The following is a 22,331-nucleotide window of genomic DNA, read 5'->3' as shown; positions in this document are numbered from 1 at the left end:
AATGGTGTCTCTATGTTCTGTCATTAGGGCTGGACTGTCGACTGTGTTAGAACTTAGAACTAGGATACATAAGCTGTAGTGCTGCCTGTGCCAACACGGTGCCCTCCAGATGTGCTGGTAGGAGAGGATGGGAGTTGTAGCTCAAAGCATTTGGAAGGTACCATGTTCACGAAAGTTGCTGTAGAGCAACACAGCTAGCTAGAATACAACGGAATAAGAGCCTTAGCTATAGTGGAGGCGAAATGGGCCATTCAACAAGGTTTTTAAAATGTTATTTCTAAAATAATTTACACTCACCTTTTTAGCCCAGGCAAGGGCTCCCTAAGGTGGCTTACGATTAAAATGCAGTAAAATCTGAGAGCAGAGAGCAAAAACATAGCAATATTAAACAAAGGATCCAGCTCATTAAAACAAAAACAGAATGTTCAGGGGGAAACAACCAAAAGCCTGACAAAACATTGTGTGTGTGTGTGTGTGTGACATGTCATGCAAAATAATAATGGGGGGGGGGGCAACTGAACCATTCTGAGGAGGCAGTTTCTGATTCTACAAGTGGACTTCATCCCAAGTAGGGTGCTCATAAACCCAGATTAACTTTCCTACGGAGCAACATCATCACTGTCTTATCTTGTTGAACCCCAGGTTGTTATCCACATCTGCTGCTGCAACTAGAACATTCTTCAGGTTTTTTTTATACAATTTTGCTTCACGTACAAGCTTGTTTACTCAAAGTATTGACACACAGAAACACTTGATTTGATTCAGTTTCTTGTCACTCCCTCTGCCACCTCAAAAAGGAGAAGTTATTGCCAAACACACTTAAGAGCCATTGTTTCAGGAATTTGCAACAGAACCAAATAAATAAGTACAACCACCCCAATAACAATGTAACAGTGGAAGACAAGAGCTCTGATTTCATTGTACCAGCAACCCCTTTTAGGTGTGGCCAATATTTACGCGATTGAGCACAAATGCACAGCGCTGAACCCGGAAGTGCCCCAGAAATGTAATAAAAGACACCACTTATTCTGAGTAGACACAGATAGGATTACACCATACCATTCAAGCACTGCAAAACCCTACACAACGGGGAATAGGATTATGGTGTAGATATGAGGACGAGCATAAAACTCAATATACGACTGAAGATTAATATAAAAGCTGGGGACTCAATGAGTCCTCGTCCATAGAAACAAACATAAGCAAGGTCCACCCCACCCCCCCACCCCCTGCCCAGGAAAAAGTATTCAGGATTCCAGGTACAGAAAATGCTCTGAATATCCCAGCACTTGTTTATACAATTTTATGCAAACCTAAAATTTTCTGGATAAACGTAAGCAATATTATGTGAGAAACATCTGGCAAATCATATTTAAATAGGAGGCATTGCTAATTACTTTTGCAATGCTACCTGCTTAAAATCAAACCAAGGTTTGTTATTTATGAAACATCTGTTAATATCTTTTCATGCATCTTCATGCTTGACCATTCTTGTCAAATATGGCTGGGTTTTTTTTAAAAAAAATCAATAGAGTGCACACAGGAAGCATGAACTACCTCTGTTTGCCTTTAGGGTGGAAAAATTTCTCACCTTATTTACTTTATTCACGCCCCAAATACAGTTTGTTATTACTGCTAGAGCATGTCAGCCAACCTCCACACCAGTAGAGCTGGCTATGCACCAAATGCAAAAGCCGATTAACTTACTTCAATACTAGAAATCTCAAAAGTAAAAGTACAAGGATAGTCAAGGTAAGGTGCAGCTGAAGTTAAGGGCTAAAAATATCATGGGCTGCAGAATTTGCAAAATCCAGCAGCAACACCTTGTTACTAAGGAGCTGTACTAAACTATATTGAGCGCTTTCAGCAAGAACAAGGAAAAGGAAAAAACTAATTGCAGCAAATGCAATCAAATAATACTGGCTTTCTTAATACCAGTAGTATTTTTGGAGGTACTGGACTGGGTGGATAGATAAACCATATGTTTTCTGTAGTCATAAAATCATAGAATTGTTGAGTTGGAAGGGACCACAAGGGTCATCTAGTCCAACCCCCTGAAATGCAGGAATCTTTCGCTCAACATGAGGCTTGAATCCATGGCCCTGCTGAGATTAAGAGTCTCATGCTTTACCAACTGAGCTGGTAAATGTAAGCTTCCCCAGTGGGAGGAACAGATCTCTGCCACAGATGTCCATTTTGTATTGTTTTTAAACTCATCTTTTGTTTTCTGAGCAGCTTTTCTTATGCTGCTTTTCTTATATTTCGCCCACTGCACAGGGACATATGCAGAAGGCTGATAATAGCAATAGGCAACTACACTTACTTGCCATGCGACCTACCTCTGAATCTCCTGGTTTGTGTGTGGAAGCTATGGAAAAGCAATAGAATATTTTCATTTTTACCCCACCCTTTCTCCAAAGAACACTGTAACCTTACGACAATCCTTAAAAATGGAAAGTTAGGCTGAAAGACAGCAATGTCATAGCTGAGCAGGAGCTGAACCAGGAGTTCAACATTCTAGTTACTTCACCATAGAGGGACCCACATGCCTATAGCAATACAGTAGTATTGCAATGTTTAGATTATTATTAATATTAATAATAATAATTTTAAAATAATAGATTAAATCAGTCCAAAATCAGCAAATAAACGAGCAAACGCAAAAACAATATAATTTTTGTTTAACTGATAAGAACAGATGCTACACTTTATCTTAGACAAAAGGCCATGAAGCAAACAGTATAATTTTTTATAGTGAAAAATTGGGTTCTGTGCTTTAGTATTTTATCATGTACAGTGGTACCTCGGGTTACAGACGCTTCAGGTTACAGACTCCGCTAACCCATAAATAGTACCTCGGGTTAAGAACTTTGCTTCAGGATGAGAACAGAAATCGTGCAGTGGCGGCGGAGCAGCAGCAGGAGGCCCCATTAGCTAAAGTGGAGCTTCAGGTTAAGAACAGTTTCAGGTTAAGAACAGACCTCCGGAATAAATTAAGTTCTTAACTCGAGGTACCACTGTATTTACATTATAAAAGCACTCAATTTCCTATTAATCTGTTCTGCAATTGCTGACCTTTACAAGTCCTTAAAAAGTTTAGCGTGACAACATGCATACATATTAAAATTTAAAAAATTTAAATAGAGTTCCTTTTCCCCTCCCTTCAGTTTTGATCGATGGCTATTCTTGCTTAGGGATGGGCAATATTAGGTTTTCAACACCGTGGTAGATCACCAGCCAAACTTTGTGGTTTGGCAAAATAATGTGATATTGAAAAGAGAGGCATTGGTCCCAGCCCGCGAGGCCTCAGGTGAAACTGCTTCAGCTCTCACCATGGGGGAGCTGAGGTGCTTTCAGCCCAGCGCCTTGCAGGTCAGGGACAATGCAGCTAGCCCAAGGTCCGCTGCTCAACACCCCCTAGATGGAGGGACCCCTGTGACATATATCACTGGTGAAACTGCCATGGTTCTGAACCCCTCTACCTACAGTGGCCGGCTGCAGCTTGTTTATCCCTCACTGAGCGGTGGCGGTTTCACTAGCGATATACCACCAAGTGAAACCATCATCATGGTCTTGCTCCAGTGATATTTTTTTTGCTGCAATGACCGTTCTATATCTATCCTGTACTAAATCATTGATTTTATCAGAGCATAATAATATAATTAACGTTTACATAGTAAAGGTAAACTATAAGCCATCATTTATTTTATGTTGGTCAGTGCTAACTTCCAATAATTGAAAAATTGAAAAACAGGAGCTATATCTACTTGAGCAGCATAATAATGTCAGAAAACATGATTAATTCCTAGATAATTCTAACTTAAAACAATTACCTCCTTAAAAAGGAACCCATACATCAGCATATCTGAACTTTGTAAAAATACAGCTTTTTATAGTGCAATAAACAATACCATTCATAGTTACAAAGGAAAGTTAATGTTTCCGCTCTCTTTAAAGTCTGAAATGCATTTCTCTTGGAACATAAGAGAAACATCATTTGTTAAGAAAATCAATAAAGACTGTATTTCATCTAGATGTTGAATTCTCAGGATACACGGTCTAATTTTTCAGAGATGCTGTCCTCTTCCTGCTTTCTGTAGGAGCTACGGATGTTCAGTATCTGTGTCAGGTCAATGGAATATTTTTATGGCATCACAGAGTGTGAGAAGGACGGTACAATCACATCAGGATTCCTCTTAAGGTGGATGAACATAGAAACGCTGCGCAGAGATTTAAATAAAACATCAGACGCAATAACCCAATTTCTGTTTTCCTTAGAAGTGAAAAGAAAACTTGTAACATTCTGATAATTACTAGTATGTGGTGAAATTTGGTATTTTTAAATAAATACAATCTGAATGTTAATTTCATCTGGCCACAATCGCCACCTAGAAATATTGCGCACAGTTGGGTCCAGAAGAAATACACCCAATCTTGACCTATCAGAGACAACAGTATAGTGAGTATAGAGAAGCCCCAAGAATAGTGAAGCTTGCCATGCCTGTGAATCCCAACTCCTCCATTATTGCACACTATTTCAGGGTCTTGTCTGCTCTCTGTATAGCATTAGCCCTGCCCTCCACCAAACGCCAATGAAGTGATTTTCCAAATGAATAAAAACATACACATACATGTAGAAAAACAAAATAGTCATAACAATGTGTTGTGAAGAGTTCAAAACAACATATCTGCTACAGTGTGCAAAATGGTAGGCTATGAACCACAGAGTGCCCTTTTGCATAAACTTATGCATGTTTACTCAGAAGTAAGTGGTATTTAGTTTATGGGGTTTATTCCCGGGTAAGTTCATATATAGAATTGCAGTTGTGATGTTCATGCATGCAACCACAACCTTAGATCTTTTAACTTCTAGATAAGACACTGGGGAATTATCTGAACCTGAAGAGTGACAATGCTAGCAAATCACACTAGCAACGTTTTACCACATCCCCCAAATGCAAAAACAGGGGAAATATTTTACCACAAACAAGTATCAGAAAATAAGGACTGTAACTAACAATCAGGGCCTGTTGGAGGGAAGGGGGTTCCATAAATGAGGTGGTACCACAAAGAAGGCCTTTTTAAAGAAGACTAGCTCCAGGCAAGTCTATCTTCAGAGTCAAGAATCAGGCAGGTGTACTAAAGCCTTAATAGACAGCAACCCTTTAGTGCAACTACAACACAGCCTAATATTGCTGAGTCAAAGAAGGAAAGACACAAAGATTCAACAGGGAAAGGAAGTGGGGTTTTTAAAAATACACTCTTTAAATATTAAAAAATATTGATTGCTTGTCTTCCTTTAATTTGCATTTTAGCACAGCAGTAAATGCTAACAGGATTTATTTACTTATTTTTAGTATGAATAAGTTTGCAGTGTTTACAATTTTGTTGATACTGTTGTTTACTGGCAAACTTTATCAGTAAACTGCAAACGTCGCAGGGTTTCTGACCCCCAAACCCTGTCATTCATATAATAGAGTTGGAAGGGGACTTGTAGATCAATCAAACACAGGAAATCCTGAGCTAAATCATCCCAGTATCAGACTGCCTAGCATCTGCATGAAGACCTTCAGCAAGAGATTGATTTCCTCCCCTGGGTAATTGACTCTACTACTGAACTGCTCTTACCATTCAAAAGCTTATCTTAATGTTCAGCCTATAACGTTAAATTCTAGGAATAAAATCACCATAACATTTAAATCTGTTTCATGTTCTTTCCTGTGCAGAACACATTATAAAAGTGATAAGATGTTACAGCAAATAATATTTATTTTAAAATCAGATAATTTACATAGTGAATAAGTAGCAATCAAACTCATCACTCCAGGGTCTAGTTAGTATATGAAGCCTGACCCAGAGAAAAATCAGTTTAAATAATACGTGTTATTCAGACAAAACAGCAATTACCACACTAAAAGTAGCTTAGCAATAATACTCCTATTGCAAACGGAATGTAAAATGAAGTGCTTTGAATAGCATATTCTTTTCTGAGGCTTTAGACTAAAAGGACAACCAACTTCAGCCTAGGCTGCAAAATAAATAAATATATTTTTAAAAATCAATAACAGAATTGTGACCAAAGAACAATGCCATACTCACCACAAAATGAAATCTTTCACATTTAGCTACAACCTCTACTCAAAAGCTCCTTTGTATGCTAGAACAACAAGAAACAAGCGGATGCAATCGCCATATTCCCCACAGGCCATATTTTACACTCAGTACAAGAATCTGTAAGTAAGCAAACCATCTTATGTCAATATGTAACCCGTGTGGGCAAGTAATTGAAGAGACCTACATAAAATAATTATGCACAATGGGTAGCAATTTCCCCCCCAAAGCATATTCCTTTGAGCAACACCTATTTGCACTAAAGCAGATGTGACATTAAATTTGTCTTTGCATTTATGTTTTTAAAGAACAAATACCATTTGGATCACAGAAGATAGGTAGAGGAAAATTAATCCTTTCCTTTGCTGCTGCTATCTGAGGATTCTAACCAATTGGCTAGCAATTACATGGAGATATTTCTATACATTAACTAGTATGCACATGAAGACTCCCTTCAGTAATTTGTTTAAAACACACGTTGGTCAAGAGTAGACCCTGCCACTATAATGTTTCTCTCCACATACCCATTGTGCCCAGTTTGAACACCTGTAAAGGGCTTTAATGAACTGAACAGGTAGTGGAACGGACTCCCTTGGAAGGTGCAGACTCTCCTGGAGGTTTTCAAGCAAAGAGTGGATGACCATCTGTCAGGGATGCTTTAGATGAGATTCTTGCATTGCAGGGGGTTGGACCAGATGGTCCTAAGGATCACTTCCAACTCTATAATTCTATGATTCTATGTATAACTCTTGGGTTCTTTGCTGGCAAAACAAAAATATGCCCTTCCTCACTTGATCAATGTGTACGTATACTCAAATGCCTGCTCCAAAAAGAAACAGGTTTCAGAAATGATGAATCAATTAATTCAATTAATACTGCTGTTTAGTCAATTAAGATAAATCCATTTTTAGAAGACAGGACTATAGTTGCTCATAATCATGTAACCCATTGGACTATATCTATCACCAAGAGTCCCTCCAGCCATAGCTGTCAACTTTTCCCTTTTTTAAAGGGAAATTCCCTTATTCCGAATAGGATTCCTCGCAAGAAAAGGGAAAAGTTGACAGCTATGCCTCCATCCCCCAAGAGATTTTCAAAGGATGATGGGTCTGCAGAACAGAGAAAGCCCTGCCCATTAACATGAATTCCATTCCTTTCGCAGAAGACTATTAGGATCCAAGCAACTGGCACAAATTCAGCTAACTGGTCTCACTACTCAGGGAACCCCATCCGAGGACTACTGCTATTGCAACAAGGCTTTCCGTTCTCCTTCACTGCCACACACCCCATTTATTAACTCTGGAGGGCTGGGGGGGGGGTGACCCAGAACAGCATGTGGGAGGAGACAGGAGATCATTCCATCAGGTAAACAGAAACATCATAATGTTGAATTCTTCCCACTATTTTTTAACAACAAAAGCCATTGTATGGAATACATAAAGGTCAAGGCAAACATTCAGTTTTGTGCTAATACAACATGAGCTTCCTCTTTCATTTGATGTGCTTCATTCATTCAAAATGAACAGATGTTCTAAGTCCTGAGAATTGAAAATGGCGCCTAGCCATTATAGCAGTATCACTAAGAGCCACATAAAATGACATGGGGATTTTTGATCTCTTATCTGCAATAAGCCCTGCATAATGTAAGGATCAACCCATACACACCTAACTGCAGTCTCTGAGATGTATAATGATGCCAAAGATAGGTTGTGTGCATTTCATACCTTTAAAGCATATTCAAAGTGCATTTCCTAAATCTTAAGAGAATCCTGGGATCTGTAGTTTACCCCTCACAGAGTTATAATTCCCAATACCTATATAAAACTATAGTTCTCAGGCTTCTTTGTGGGGGAGGGGTATGTGTTATGAATGTATCTACTGTATCTGCAAAAAACTTTCTTCACAATCACTGCTTATTTCTAGCAGCTTGGTTCTCTTGACTTCAACACTAGCACACAAATTTAACATCTGCAACCTGGACCTACAGTATTTTTAAAATTGTTCTTAATTCAAGTCAATATACATTGACTTCAAATAGCAATATTGATGTTGCCATTCCTATACACACTTGCCAGGAGTAAACCAGGCTATACCATTGTCCCATCCTCCCTCAGCACCCCTGACAAGATCCTCTCTAGTCTCCCCTCTCTGCCAAACCCCAGGAGCATCTTTAAACTCACCACTGGACTTTAAACCTAAGGCTTTGTGCGGGGTCTATGCCTGTGACCCTATTTCACAAATAAAGGTCTGAAATCACCTAGGGCATAGACTCTTGAGTTCAACACCTGATCCTGGGTCCACACACAGTTTCAGTAGCACTTTAGCTAGCACTAAAAGAAGTAAACTTTGCAGCTCTGGCCTTCAGTGCTATTTCCATCTCCCTTTTAGTTTAGAACTCTTATTTAAGTTAGAAGAGCCATTGTGCTGCTACACATTAGCTCCCGTGAAAATAAAATCCTGGGCAAACATGCTATCTGGTGCACTCGATTTTGCCCTTCTACAACAGACCCATAGAGAAAAAGTAACTGGACAATATCACTGTCCACAAAAACAAATATACATGAACTAGATTTACTCAGCAAGGGTAACATTAGCCTTAATTAAATTAATTTGTCACGTTGACATCTCTACGTGTCAATAGAGAGGGAGGGGAATCAGTGCAGAGTTAAGGCAATTTAAACACCAGAAAACAATGAAATGTAAAAAAACCAAACCATTTCTGTCTTCAGTAGCCATCACAATAATCTTAACTCTGCTCCATATCTCAAGTTTAAAAAACAAATATAGTTCTATAAACAATTCATTGATTAGGCGCCACATTTCAGAGATGGAAAGGTAATATTCTGGTATAAAATTATACATTCTTTACCTCTCCCACTGTCAAATTGAAATTCATACTATGCATGACAAGGTGTCTATCAAAACCAGCTACTAAGGTTCTACTTTGGACTGGACCGTCCTATCTGGGCTGAGATTACAAACACACAGTTCTCATAAATCAGGAGAAAATCTTGTTAACTTCAACTGCAGCTGCCACCATCACACATTACTGAAGACTAGAGGTGGTTCAGATTGTTTGTAGACAGAGATATTTAAGTGGCCCTAGGGATACAAGGCGGGGTGTGGGGAGTAATGTCTGACTAGATACAGCCACCGATTTGCAGAAGCAATTCATACGAGCACTGTGGCTAACAGGCACGTCAAAGCAATCACACAGATCACTATTGGGAAGTTGTGGCTATAATTGCAGATTGATTTGGTCAGATGCTACTTTCTTCACACAGTCATGACCCTAGAAACACTTGGGAAGTCATTTACAAAAAGAAGAAGTCAGAGCTAACTAATCCCCCAGTGCAGGACTGCACATTATGAGATGCACATGGATGGTTCTGAAAACTTTATCCCTAGTCAAGTTGTCCCACTCTGAGACAGGTAGTAAACTTGCCCGATGTCCTGACATCACATTGTGTGTTTCCTGTTCCTGCTCCACATAACAAGCTGACAATAGCAGGGGTGGGAAAATCCACAAGGTGGTAATGTCAGGACACAGGGCAAGTTTACTACATGGTATAGAGGGAGAACAACATGTGGATTCTGGAAATAGGTTTCACAGACTCCTTCTAGCTCACCATATGACCCAAGGCTTTAGAACACTTGCTTTAAAAGTCAGTTCCTCATCTGCAAAATGGAAATAATGATAAACAATTGAATCCTTAGAGGATTGCCTCCAAACTGAATTAGCAGCACTTGGCAGAAGGTAGAGCAAGGTCTACTTTGAGAGATGGGAGTCAGAAATTCCTGGGCTCAGAATTACATGACTTTTTGCACCTCGTTCTAGTTGATGGATATTGGGGTTCTAGTTCCTACAAGCCTAAGGTCTTCCTTCTCCTGCCGTAAAGTATGTTGTATACTAGAATGTTAAACAGAAACACACTTATTTGGAAGCAAGTTTACATTAATAAGTCACAGTGGTTTCAAAGTAAATGTGGATGCACTGCAAGTTCAGTGAACTGCAATTTATCCATCCACCCAGTAACATTTCACAACAAAAAATAAAGTAATAACATCTCCATAATGTCTTCTAAGGCACAATTGTCTCTTTATTACAAAGGTTGGCAGAACAGACGTTATTCCTAGAAAACTGCAACAAAGCAAACCTATAAACATTCTAAATACGGTAATTCTCTCTCTGGATGACGGAAGAACGGGCAGCACTAAATTTCTGGTCCAGCGAGCACTCGGTTACACCTCAAGTTTCTCAAATTCAGGCAAAAACCAAACCGTTACTTGCCCGAGAAAACAAATTGCACACAATTTTAACACCTTCTGACTCAATGCCATGGGGGGGGGGGGATATAACCAAAGAATATCAAGCACAAAGGCGCTCATCATAGCAGACTCCACCATTGCCATGAGCTAAGCTCCACATCATTTGCATAAGACAGCTTCTTACTATGTAAAAGATGCATATGTTAATTAGTTTCAATCAAAAAATCCAACTGCTGGAAAGGTTGCACCAAAAGCCTTACTACAGATATTTGATTACTATTTTTGATTGCTTTTTTTCCTATGTGGTCCAAGTGCAACAGATGCCATCATGACCAAAATCTGATAGGATAAGATGAGAAATTGCCTTTTCCTGGTTAGGTTTGTAGCCCTGAAAGCAAAGCAATGTATATATACATATTATGCAGAATCACAAAAACGTATTGCATGAGACTCGGTATCCATTGCAAATTTTCCACATCTTGAACCTGCTGTAGTGCCGTGGCTAAGCCAGGAAGCCCCCAATTCAAATCTTACCAAGGCTGCAATACCAAACGTACTTATTAGCAACCACACACCACTGAACAGAGCGGTGCATGCATCTAGGTATAGCTTGCCATGGGCTGTACTGTAAATGGCTTTAGGCCGGTCACCATTTCAACATCAGCATCATTCCAAACCAGCAACAGTGGTCTACCTTGCAGGACTGTGGTGCAGTTGACTTTACTAAACATACGTCAAATTCTCCCAAAACTACTCCCCAAAGTGTTATATAAAATGTTCGGTGCTATTCAATGTCCCGGCTACATTTGGCACCAAGGGCTGCTTTTAAGAGGGTATTTAACACAGATTTGCTGGGCTCTCTTGCTTTTTCACAAGCACAGCGGCGGCGACAGGCAAGAACAGCGATGGATGTGTGGCGATGTGGTGCGACCGCGTTAGAGACATTTATTAACGTTTGGAGGGAGGCTGCAGTGAGCACACCAGGCAAACAAACACCTTCCCGGCCACCCGCCACACCTGGCGCACGGGGGGGGGGGGAGCTCGGAGTTCTGATTCGCCAAATCGCTTCGCCTCCAGCCCCCCCCCCACCGCGAAACCGGCTCTCCTGCGTTTCGTTCCAAGCCCAGCTGACGACTTTTCCGCCACCTGCGCGAGAGCGGCTGGGGCTCCCTCCCCTCCTCCTCCTCCTCCTCCATGGCGCTCTCCATGCAAAGGGAAATGCCGTTTCCGCCTCTGATACCCCCCCTCCCGCCCCCGGCGGCAGCTAGCCAAAGCGACTGTGGGGCAGGAGACATCTCCTTTTCTCTCCCCCTCCTCACACCCCCTCGCAACCCGGGAAGAGCCGGCTCCTTCTCCTCCTCTGTCGCCCAGGAGAGCCTCGGGGGCAGCCGGTGCCCCTCTGCGGCGAAGAGGAGGCGCCTTCCCGCCCGCTCCATGCCCTGGCGCAGCTCGGGACTGGGCGTGGAGGAACCGAGGAAGCAGCCCGCCTGCCCTGCTGCGTTCAAAGCCCCGGAGGCTCAGAGGCAAACCACACGCACGCACGCAAGCAAGCACACCCGCCGCCGGGACTGGCATGCCTGGAGAATGAGCAGCAGTAGCAGCAGCAGCAAGGCAGCTCCGCCGGCCGCTGGCCTCGTGCCCTGCTGCCTTACCTCCGGGGGACTCGGCCAGCTCGGCTCCTGCAGGCGCGCCGGCTCCTCATGCCCTCCTCGCAGCGTCGCTGGCGGACTGAGGCGGAGGCGAGCGGGGGACGCCCTGGCATTCGCCCTGCCGCGGCTGGAGGGACCCCGCTGTCGGCCAAGCAGGAAATTTCCTGCGTTCCCTCTCCTCGCCTGCCTGCCAGCCGCTCTGCGCGCATCTGAGGCGGCGCCAGCCGAGCGCGGGAGCCGCCTGCTGCCCGACAAGGAAAACTGCAGCTGCAGATACTGAGGGGAGCGGGAAACAGGGGCCTTTTCGTCACGCTGGAGACACGAGGCGGGAATCCCCCCCCCCCAACACACACCTCGAATAAAAACCAAGGGGTAGTGGCGGCTGCTGTGGTTTACCAGGCGCAAAAGAGGACACGGCCCCTATACTTTCATTGGTGGCGCGGAAAGAAGAGTTTGGGCAGGATAGATCCTGAAATGAAGTGAAGGAATTCTGTCCCACTTCGCTTGTGGTCACCACTTCACGTGTACAACGCCATACAGAAAGGACATTACTTTCCCTTAGGAATTCTGGGAGCTGGCGCTTACCCCCCCCCCATACACACACAGACAGAGAGAGCTACAATTCCCAGCAAGCTTAACAATGCATTTCCCAGGATTCTTGGGGAGATATCATGTGCATTCAATGTACAGTGTACGCAACCTTCCAGTTCACGTGTGATGCCCTCACTTTAAAAAGTTGGGAATGGTATGGGATTGGCGGTGTGTGACTCACCTTAAAGCAGGAAGTGATGCACTTGTAGCTGCAAACCCACATGCTAAAGATGGAGGGCATGAATTAGCAGCTAAGGAGCGCTGGGGGGGGGGAGAAACTGTAAAGAAAGATGGGGAGCTTAAGGACAAAGGTCCACAATTAAAACTATGTGTTTTGCTGCATCTCCTGTAACACTGGGCTTTGCTTTGCACAGCTCCAAATTCTCCATGCAGGAATTCATAAGGAGCCAATATATAGTATGTGACAAGTGTAGATGTGGAATTTCTGCTGTGAGGGGCCTCAATTTCCCACTCTGCTGATCAACCAAAAAATGTGAGGGTACAGTTGTCACCACATTAGGGAAAACCTTTCCCTAGATCGTAAACAGCTCAGAAGTGCCCTACTTCTGGTAATACAGTTTAAGCTTATAAATTTTGCGGGCAAATATTTTGCCATGTTTTGTACATACTCTATACCAGGGCTGGGGGGACTTTTTCAGCCCAAGAGCTACATTCCCTTCCAAGCAACTTTTGAAGGGCCACATGCCAGTAGTGGGCTGTGCCAGAGGCAAAAGTTGGTAGATCAATGAATGAAAAATTGCCTTTGCGCAATAGGCTAGTTTCTACGTTGTTGTTGTTTAGTCGTGACCGACTCTTCGTGACCCCATGGACCAGAGCACGCCAGGCACTCCTGTTTTCCACTGCCTCCCGCAGTTTGGTCAGACTCATGTTTGTAGCTTCGAGAACACTGTCCAACCATCTCGTCCTCTGTCTCCTTGTGCCCTCCATCTTTCCCAGCATCAGGGTCTTTTCCAGGGAGTCTTCTCTTCTCATGAGGTGGCCAGTATTGGAGCCTCAGCTTCACGATCTGTCCTTCCAGTGAGCACTCAGAGCTGATTTCCTTCAGAATGAATAGGTTTGATCTTCTGGCAGTCCATGGGACTCTCAAGAGTCTCCTCCAGCACCATAATTCAAAAGCATCAATTCTTCGGCGATCAGCCTTCTTTATGGTCCAGCTCTCACTTCCATACATCACTACTGGGAAAACCATAGCTTTGACTATATGGACCTTTGGTAGTTTCTACACACATGCCTAATTCAGACAAGCAGGAAGCAGTATCATAGTTCAAGAACACACTCTAGAGGGCTAGAGGACCACATTGACACACACACACCGAGGTTTCCCCACCCTTACCAACTTGTTCCTACTGTCTTTCACCAGTGAAAATGGTGTATGGAATTTAGCAGCTGGCTAAACTCCACTGAATGCTAGATGCTGGAGGACAGCAATAGGGTAGACTTGACGCCCTACTTGTGGTCTTTCCCAGACTCTTCTGGTTGGCCAGTAGAGGAAACAGATTGCTGAACCAGATGGAACCTTGGCGTGATCCAACAGGATTCCTCTTATGTTCAGATGAATTGATTCCTCCACCTCTCAAGCCTGCCAGTGCAGTATCAACTATTACCATTTCAAATTGTTTAAGGATGCTAATAACCCTGTGCTCGTGATACACCAGACCTTTGGGATCATGCATATGGGTGTGTTGACAGCCATTTAAAAAGTGTTTGGTATAAGCCAACCTTTCAGAAGCCTATTTTAATATATTCTAGGTCCGTGCCTTAATCCTGTATAATCATTTATGATCCCTTTCAAATCTGGCTCGTCCTGAAGTACACCCCATAAATAAGGTTTAAAGCGATCCCGTGTAAAGTCCTGCTTCCTCATATATCTCCACCTCGAACTTCAGCATAACTTTACTAAATGTATGAAGCATTTGCACAGTGAAGGATATCGGGGGAAAGGGATGTGCTTTTTAGGCATATTGGAAAAGGAAGCTCCATCTGAACTATGAAGTATAAGTAAAATAGTGCATTTGGTGCTGTATCCAATGCTAATCCTACTCAGAGTAGACCCATTGAAATTAATGGACATGATTAACTTAGGCTCATTAATTTTAATGGGTATAATTTAGTTGGATACAACCCACAGTATGTCATGAACCAAACTTCCACCCATCAATTACTACTGGACAAAGAGGAATAGTTGAGAAACCAGGAGCTGCCTTTGTGACCCAAATAAAAAATGAAATAAAAACTTTTCTTCCATATTCACAGTGTGTCAGTAACAGAGCAAGCCTATACATGTCTACTCAGAAGCAAGTTCCATTGATGTCAATAGGATTTACTCCCCAGCAAGGGGGTAAAAGGAATACAGTATTGGAAAGGCTTTTAATTAATGCATACATTTGTGGACTAGACACAAGAGCCTGCCTATTCCTTACAGGTATAATCATTTGCAAATAATTGTTACTTAATTTAAAGCATTTTTCTTATTTAAGCAATTTTAAAATGACACTGCTGAATATGTTCAAGAAAAATCAGCACATTTTATCCATTAGTGTATTAAATGTACAGGCTATTATCCGCTGGTTTAAAAATAAACATCATATTTATAGCATCCAAGAAAATGGTGTCTGGGAATCTGGTTGCTTCTGCAAAATGTAGATTCTTTTCCTGCTCAAACATTGCTAAAGAGGTAGGGAAGTACTGAGAACAATTGATCGGCTATCCTATTTAGATATTGGATATTGAATGATTGCTATATCCTACTTCTGAGGCCTGATTTGTAATTAAAATTGACCACAGGTAAAGCCCCAGTACTTACCAAGCATCTCCTGTACTTTCTTAGTATATCATCAGTTAGCGGCCTTCCCCATAGTGTTTGCAGGTTCCCAAATGTTTTATTTTATTTCGTTTATCTTATACAGATATATATGTACGTACTGTGTTTTTTTCACCCCAAGCAGCCTCTCATCCAAACTCTGCACTAGACCGTGACTTGTTTAGCTCCAGCAACGTGGTTGCCTCATGTGACCTCAGGCTATATACCCTGATGCAGAAATTTCTAAGTCCTATTTTGCTGGTTCTCCATGTTTAAAGTTTACGAAGTGGAGAAGCAGAGGGCATTTAAAGATGCAATTTTCCAACCTACATGCTGCAGTTGTGCAGCCTCCAGCGTTGTACCATCTGTCCTGCAATCAATTTATCAAGCCTTTTCTATGCACAGACTTGTCCCCTTTAGGTTTGAATAACATTTGAATAACATTGCTGAACCTTGCATTCACCTCAGACTTAAGAGATGCTGCTGTTCTTCAAGGAAGACTTTGCACATGCATTTAGCACACTGGATTCTTCCCTCTTCCATGCATATGGTAAGAACATAAATAGAGCTTAATACAGGGGTCAGCAACCTGCGGCCCATGGGGGCAGTTTAACTGGCCCACAAACTGCCCCCGAACTGAGCCGCCCCTTTGGCAAATCCCCACGTGCTGCGCTAAACTGGCGCAGCGTGGGGACTCGCTTCCGCAGTGCCAGAAATCGTGTCTGCACATGCCCAGACGCCGGAAATCGCGCACGCAATCCGGCCCACAGAGAGATTTCTGCGGGACTTGAGCAGCCCAGGCAGGTAAAACTTTGCCAACCCCTGGCTTAATAGATCACTGCCCTGCCCCTGCAGATCAACAATTTGGGGGGGGGGTTCCATATTTTACTTCTTGAAATATGGCAATCCTGGTGTGTACACACTTCACTTTTCCAAGGATTACTGTTGTTGGCATCTGTGGATTATGGTAGTAAAATTAATATGAGCCTTTAACAGCTAAAACAGGAAGTGAGAAAGTACGCCACTCTTCCAACTTCCTCCTTTGGCTTTATTTATTTTTCAGGTAGACAGCCTTACCACATCATGACCAATAGGGTAGGAGTGTTCAGAGGTTTTGTGGGCCCCAGAGGAAGACCTCATGCATGCCATTACAACTACAGGTGTCTTATCGTATGCCTGATGGGGTGCAGTTACAATGGTCAGGGTTACAACTTGCTGTATACACACATCCAAATCCTGAAATGTAGTCTGAGATCCTGGTGCATGGACAATTTGGAGCATAAAAACAAAAAAGAGGTGAAGGGTGGGGGCCGATGCTACAGCTGAGCAAGCTTGCAGCAATTCATAGAACTAGCAGGAACACAAGGAGTTATCACACTTCTCCCACAAAATCCTCAATTCTACTGTAGGCTTGAAAATCTTGGGACCTCTGTGTGTGTTATGGTTAACACCTGACAGCATGTCTGGCAACAACAGACATCGAGACCTACATCTTTCTGTGACACAAACTGGAAAGTGTCCAATTCATCACCAGCAGTATTCTTCAAGACATTCTGAAAACAGTGTTTCATGTGCAATGAGTCATGGACAGAATATGGGTTGGAGCTTTAATGACTTTTTATTATGATGGTTGTGGGAGGAACTGAATAAACCATTTGTTGCCATGCCAGTAAAATTTTGCCGTGCCAATAAAATCTATGCAAGGTATTCCTTCCTATCCATATGTATAATATCAACACCCACACATATCCTGTGAGTAGCTGTATTTATTATGCATGTATGAAATTCTTGACTGCATCACTGAAATGCAGCAGTGTTATAGTACTTACTATTATACTTTGCAATAAATATTCCAGAATATTTGGTTACTATCAGATAAGCTGTTTGTTTGTTCTCTGCACTGTCTAAGACTATGAGCTGCAATCCAGTAAGTCTGTGGTTCAAATCTTGCCTTAGCCATGGAGTCACTAGATGGCCTTAGGCAAGCCACAGTATTTCAGTCTCAACCCCTATCTGGAATATGGAGCAAATAAAAACCCTGTTCCCAGTATCGCCATGTGCACTGCCTCATTACCTGACCTTTAATCGTTTAGTGGGAACATCTGAATGGGTCTTTTAACCAGGGAGGAATCTACTAACATTCAAAGTTTTTAGTAAGTTATAATTGTTCTAAAGTGGTACCTTGGGTTACAGACTCTTCAGGTTACAGATGCTTCAGGTTACAGACTCCGCTAACCCAAAAATAGTATCTCGGGTTAAGAACTTTGCTTCAGGAGAGCAGAAATCGCATGGCGGCAGAGGGAGGCCCTATTAGCTAAAATGGTACCTCAGGTTAAGAACAGTTTCAGGTTAACAATGGACCTGCAGAACAAATTAAGTTCTTAACCCGATGTACCACTGTATTAAACTCACCTTATATCAGATTCATGTAATTTTCCATACAGCAGCCTGAAAAAGTTGCACAGCACAGACAGCAAAAAGTTGCTTGGTAACAAAACAATAAAAGATCCTCAACTATTGGTATAGAAAAACACAACCTTCAGACTCCATTCTTGTCTGAAACAAAAGCGGCTAGAGGGATCAGCTCAGGATTCCTCATGCATCAAATTCGCATGTACACTGATTACTGCAAAAGGTATGGTTGCCCATTTCCTCCCAAGGTGAGGGAAAGTGATATAGATTAAGCCTGGCAGGACAGCTTACTCTATTGCTTTAACCCCTTCATATATTAACTAGCTGAAAGCATGTTGGTTATATGAAGCTGGTTACCCTACAGTTTTTACATTTTAAATAGTAGCTCTGGGGTATGTGTAATCAGAATTAAAATCAACTGCCAGCTATTTGTTGCTGGAAGGAGGCTGCTACAGTGGTACCTCGGGTTAAGTACTTAATTCATTCCGGAGGTCTGTTCTTAACCTGAAACTGTTCTTAACCTGAAGCACAACTTTAGCTAATGGGGCCTCCCACTGCCACCGCGCCTCCGGAGCACAATTTCTGTTCTTATCCTGAAGCAAAGTTCTTAACCCGAGGTACTATTTCTGGGTTAGTGGCGTCTGTAACCTGAAGCGTATGTAACCCGAGGTACCACTGTATTTTCACCAATGGATACTTTTCTCCCAGGACAAGTAATGCTACTTTGTAAGCAAATGAGTTAAAGGATGGCAGGAGTTGTCACAGCTCTGAAGTCCCAGTCCTGACTGGGCTCCCCTATGGATGCTGGTTCAACTTTTAAAACTAGTCATATTAATAGCTATCACACAATTGACATCATAACTAGTTAATAACTGACCTAATTTTCATGGTTGATTTCAGTAGGTTTTAAAACTTGTCTAATGCTGTGGTCAACTATTAGTATTGTACAATTTGACTTACAAAGTATGAAGAAAGGCTTTTTTTTTTAAAAAGTCCATATTAGTTTGAATCAGCATGTGAAATTACATGACTTATTTACTATTGTTCTGAAACTTGAAATACCACAAAAATGCTTACAAAGGAGAAAAGGTTTGGGATTGCCATGCTGGAGAGTTAGTTTCACCTCCTGCACAATTCTGGTGATTTTCATACATAAACTGAGGGGCTAATCTCTCCCCCGCCCTCTTCTCATCAGGATCCTAATAAATTCTTTGAACAATTCATTAATTTCATTGATTCCTGCTGTGTCATCTGATGGTCGGGCTAAACATATATCAGTTTTCTCATTTAGCATAGCAGTTCGCTTTTATTCCTTTGAATAACCAAGACATTAAAATGATAGGTCAATTCCACCCCCATGTGTGAAAATTTCTAACTTGCAGCTGACTTACATTGTGAATGAATTCAGAACAGAAAAGCAGGCATGCCAACAGCCTTATTCTGCTTTTCACCTGTAAGTAGTTATTTGCAGTAATTATAGTGGATGGCGATAGGATAAATCCACTAAAGTAATAATGAAACAAAGAGACTCAACTGTACTTTTCAAAGCCTATATGAAATACAAGAAGCATGTATTTTGTTCTTCATGAAAAGCAGATCAAAAAACAACAGCTACACTATAAAGGAAATAGTTTGATGCTATGATCTACCAGATTTCATTTCTTGATCCAGATGTGAATATTGGACACAAACACATCAAAACCTGCATCAATATAATCCAAATTTTCCATTAAAACACCTTCTCTTCTTTTTTGTAATTGGAGTTATACAAATATTCATGTACCCCTATTTTTAATATTTGTTGGATTTCCAAAATTAGGAGGGACACAATAGATGGACAAGTATATTGAAACACAGAATGGGTTTCAAGGGAGATAGGCTATGATACAATCCTCTTACCACTAGGAACTGTGCTTAGCTTAAAAAAAAAAGGTATAAAAGCTAGATTTTTTTAAAAAAGTAAAAGAGAATCTCTCTGAATACTGATAGCACAGTCTTATTCATGTCTAATAAAAAATGTAAGCCCCATTGAATTCAATGGGGTTAGCCTCCAGGAAACTCTGTATAGGATTGCAGCCCAAGTTGTACACCCAGATACTTGCACAGGGGGGGGGGCTTGAGCGAGTTTAGGCTGCTGAGCCCTAGCTGTTTCAATGGTGCAGCTTTCACAGTCCCCGCTTTGCCACACTTCGCCTTCATGCCACTCTGAGGAAGCAGAGGAGAAGAGCATGAAACCCGCCAAGCAGCAGGTGACTCAGGGCCCTCATGGGGACAATCAGCCTCCCTTGAGCCCCCTGCAGGCAGCCTTGAGTTCTGCTGCAACGGCTTCCCAGGCGTATGAGACTTACATTGATAATGGACTTATCTGCATGAAACACAAGATCAGGAACATTGAGAAAAAGAAGCTCAAATTAGAAGACTACAGAGATCGTCTGAAAAAGGGGGAACCCCTCAATCAGGATCAGTTGATGCAGTTTGGGCCACAGCTTGTTAGAGGTCAAATAACTGCCGGATCTGTGGTCAAGGAAGCTGTTGAAAAATATGATGAAGTGATCCATAACTTGGAGTTTGCTAAAGACCTTCAGAAGACATTTTCTGGGCTTAGTCAAGATCTTCTGAAAGCACAGAGGAAAGCACAGAGAAGGGAGAGTATAATGAAGCTTGAAGCAGAGAAGAAGAAACTCCGCACAGTACTGCAGGTCCAGTATGTGTTGCAGAGTTTCACTCAAGAGCATGTGCAGAAAGACTTCAGATGTGGCTTGCACAGAGGGGGCTCACTTTTCCAAGAGATGCAACCTACCTCACAGCCACCAGCACTGAGATGTTTTCAGAGTAGCGACAGCAGGTAAACGATACACTAAATCAACTCCAGTTCAATACTGACTTGACGTAAACTGGCAGTTTGCACAAGCCCTAGGATGCAAACTTAGATGAGTGTGGAAAGACAAAGCACAGAAAAGCTTAATTCTGAGTAGTTCCTGAAGCAAATGGAACAGACAAGAGAAAGGTGCATGGCTCAAAACATGCATAATAATTCCAAGTGTTAAATTTTATGAAAAGTGTAAGGTGAAAAGAGAGTGAAAAATAACTCTCTTTGGCATTTTCACATAATGTGAAAAATAGCCTTTAGACAAAGAAGTGAGTGTGAAAATGCATGCAGAGCTCTACATGAGGTTATCTGACAATGATGTGTAGACTAGGGGTTGTGCTGCTGCTCACATTGCTTGCCAACTCCACCTAGCCGCCCCCTGCCAAACTCCCTACTCCTCTGCCAAACCTTCTCCCTTGACACCTCTCCAAACACCAACCCATGTGAACTGCAGCATGATGATGTCCTTACAATTTTATTATATGCTAAGAAATACATTTATTTTAAAATTAATTTTCTCATTAACTCATGTGCCCCATAGCTCCCACAATTCCTTGCAATATGAAAGCACTCCTTCTTAATGCTCCACCCTTTCAGCCCCACATTCAAGTAACTACTAGAGAATGCCCAATGGACATAGCAATGGACATAAGTAGAGCTCCACTTGCCTGCCTGCTTTCTAACTTAGAGCCAGTCCATGGGGTGTTGCTGCCTGATGACTTCCTCTTCTTTAGTCAAAGTGGCTCCATCTGTCATTGGCTCCACCTCCTGTTAGTCACCTTACAAGTCGTAATGGACAGCAGCTAAGTGAAGAGATTTGTCTCAATCACCCTTTAGCCACTGTGTTATACTACAGTGGTACCTCGGGTTAAGTACTTAATTCGTTCGGGAGGTCCGTTCTTAACCTGAAACTGTTCTTAACCTGAAGCACCACTTTAGCTAATGGGGCCTCCTGCTGCTGCTGCGCCACCGCACAATTTCTGTTCTCATCCTGAAGCAAAGTTCTTAACCCGAGGTAATATTTCTGGGTTAGCAGAGTCTGTAACCTGAAGCGTATGTAATATGAAGCGTATATAAGCCAAGGTACCACTGTATTTGTATCTTTCAGAATATGGGAATGACTTACTGGGGCCATAACCAAACTAAGCCTCCTAGAGCAGTGATGGCCAAACTTGACCCTCCAGCTGTTTTTTGGACTACAACTCCCATCATCCCTCGCTAACAGGCCAGTGGTCAGGGATGTCCCAAAACACAAAACAGCTGGAAGGCAGAGTTTGGCCATCACTGTCCTAGAGCAAAAGAAGGCTTAGTTTGGTCAGAATCGAGTATACACTTCCAGAGTTAATTCTAAATACATTACTTCTGATAAATGAGCCACCATAGTCGCAAGAGAGCCATGGAAAGTTGTGTCCTGGGCTTTTTGGGCTCGTTTACCCATGTACTATCTGAAACCAGAGGAGTGCATTGGTTGCCAGATGTGAAACATATTGGCATTATTTTCAGCTCTCCTACCCCACTAGTAAGCCAAACTTTGGCTTAGCTCAGTAACGTATGGCAGTGAAAAGGACCAGGAAGGAGCAAAGCAGCTACAAGGTCTTCTCCGGAAGCC

The 22,331-nt window shown here is 42.2% G+C and overlaps 1 protein-coding gene across 8 annotated transcripts in view; it reads right to left on the bottom strand.

Annotated features, from left to right (window-relative positions):
- PTPRE (protein tyrosine phosphatase receptor type E) overlaps window positions 1–22,331 on the bottom strand; it is a 167,669-nt gene that overhangs the window by 87,391 nt on the left and 57,947 nt on the right. For 3 of the 8 annotated variants that reach the window (XM_083439648.1, XM_083439639.1, XM_083439638.1), the window contains exon 1: window positions 12,033–12,234. The exons of 4 other annotated variants lie outside the window; for them this stretch is intronic. The gene's annotated coding sequence lies outside the window, so the exon portion shown is untranslated. Of the gene's footprint in view, window positions 1–297; window positions 328–12,032; window positions 12,235–22,331 lie in introns of those variants that run through there. One more of the 8 variants, XM_083439649.1, reaches the window with a different exon arrangement.

This window comes from Podarcis tiliguerta (genome assembly GCF_965153285.1).
Source record: "Podarcis tiliguerta genome assembly, chromosome: 5".
NCBI classification, from domain to species: Eukaryota; Metazoa; Chordata; class Lepidosauria; order Squamata; family Lacertidae; genus Podarcis; species Podarcis tiliguerta.
The sequence above is the reverse complement of the archived record's forward strand: the minus strand, read 5'-3'. Positions and strand labels throughout refer to the sequence as shown.